Here is a 1855-nt window from a genome sequence, read left to right as displayed (position 1 = left end):
CTGGCGGCCCGGGCTCGGCTTCAGCCTCCGAAGTGGGGCTGCCCCTACTCACCCGAGTAGGGAAGCAGGAAGACGCGGCGCTAGGCTTCCAGCCGCAACCAGGGCGGCGGGGATTCGCGGGCAACTTTGCCGCCACCCCCCAGATTGCGCTTGGTTAAGCCGGGGCGCTGCGCAGCCTGCCGGGAGTTGTAGTTCTTTGGTGCCCTCAGCCGCGGAGACGGGGGCGGGAGAAAGACCGCGCTCCCTCTAGACAGCTCCTCCTCCGGAGGCCGAGGCGTCGCAGACACTTGACCTGCGGGTAGCAGGTAGCCTGTTTCTTTGCCTGCGCTGCGGACACGAGCCTTCCTGAAAAAATTATCTCCAAGAGTCTTTCCAAACTGGTCATAAATTTATGTTCAGTAAGAGGATGGAGTTGTGGCTTTGTGTATTTAAAATAAGGTATTCTAACAGGCAAGGAAAATTTTTACACAGTTGCTGATTCATCTTAGTCATCTTTGTCTCTCATCCATTCATTCATTGACCTCTATTTATGGAATGTTTGTTTATAAGGTGTACTTTGGAGATGATCATCAGACCTTCATTCATTCTACAAACATCTCTTGCTGCTGCTGCTGCTGCTTCTAAGTCGCTTCAGTCGTGTCCAACTCTTTGCGACCCCATAGACGGCAGCCCACCAGGCTCCCCCATCCCTGGGATACTCCAGGCAAGAACACTGAAGTGGGTTGCCATTTCCTTCTTCAGTGCATGAAAGTGAAAAGTGAAAGTGAAATCGCTCAGTCGAGCCCGACTCATAGCGACCCCATGGATTGCAGCCCACCAGGCTCCTCCGTCCATGCGATTTTCCAGGCAAGAGTACTGGAGTGGGGTGCCATTGCCTTCCCCGGTGGGAAGGCACAGACAAAGTCTAACTCACTTTCAACTCTGCAAATATTTCCTGAACACCAAGTGCCAAGAATCACGGAGGTGATCAATAAGTATCTGTTGAATCGAATGACTTCCTAGTCAGTACAAAGTAAATGTCACTTATCCTGGGGAGAGAGCTGTACTCAGTAGGTATCTTCTAGAGGAAGCTCTCCACACACCGGCTGTCATCAGCACAAGTTTACCTTGCAATCCGGAAGCTCAGAGCCCAGCAAAGTGAAAGTCGCTCAGTCATGTGCGACTCTTTGTGACCCCATGGACGGTAGCCCACCAGGCTCCTCTGTCCATGGGAACTCTCCAGGCAAAAGTACTGGAGAGGGTTGCCATGCCCCCTTCTCCAGGGCATCTTATTTACCCAGGGATCGAACCTGGCACTCCTGCATTTCAGACAGATAAGATTCTTAAGGGGACAACAGAAAATGAGATGCTTGGATGGCATCACCGACTCAGTGGACATAAGTTTGAGTAAGCTCCGGGAGTTGGCGATGGACCGGGAGCCTGGCGGTGCTGCAGTCCATGGGGTCGCAAGGATTCAGACACAACTGAGCGACTGAACTGAACAAGATTCTTTACCATCTGAGCCACCAGGGAAGCCCCAGCCAGTGCTACAGATAAGGAGAGCTGCTGGGCGCCGCGGGCCCCAACGGAGGGCAGAGATAACCGCGCGCTCTTGCTTCTGATCCAGACCGCGCTCAGGCCCCGGGACGCCTGCGCCTCGGAGGCCACAGACCACAGGGCCCGAGGAAGTCTGAGTGAGCCACCGGCTGCCTTCCTCCAGCCGGCTCCACCGGACACACGGGACCGCGCCCCGTTTCCGCCCACCGGAGAGCCGGCAGAAGTGGCCGCGGAGGAGGCGGGGCCCTGCTAGTCGCCCGAGTCACGTGGCCGCGCGCCGGGCCCGCGGGTGCCAAGGACACTCGCGCGGGGTCCCCTC

The 1855-nt window shown here is 56.2% G+C and overlaps 1 protein-coding gene across 2 annotated transcripts in view; it reads right to left on the bottom strand.

The window, feature by feature from the left end:
• The window catches only part of ADCK1 (aarF domain containing kinase 1), a 138173-nt gene that overhangs the window by 129678 nt on the left and 6640 nt on the right, over nt 1-1855 (bottom strand). Inside the window, exon 1 of one of the 2 annotated variants that reach the window (XM_010844397.1) lies at nt 53-632. The exons of the other annotated variant lie outside the window; for it this stretch is intronic. The gene's annotated coding sequence lies outside the window, so the exon portion shown is untranslated. Of the gene's footprint in view, nt 1-52; nt 633-1855 lie in introns of those variants that run through there. 2 annotated transcript variants of the gene reach the window in all.

This window comes from Bison bison, unplaced genomic scaffold (genome assembly GCF_000754665.1).
Source record: "Bison bison bison isolate TAMUID 2011002044 unplaced genomic scaffold, Bison_UMD1.0 scf7180017864201, whole genome shotgun sequence".
Lineage (NCBI taxonomy): Eukaryota > Metazoa > Chordata > Mammalia > Artiodactyla > Bovidae > Bison > Bison bison.
The sequence above is the reverse complement of the archived record's forward strand: the minus strand, read 5'-3'. Positions and strand labels throughout refer to the sequence as shown.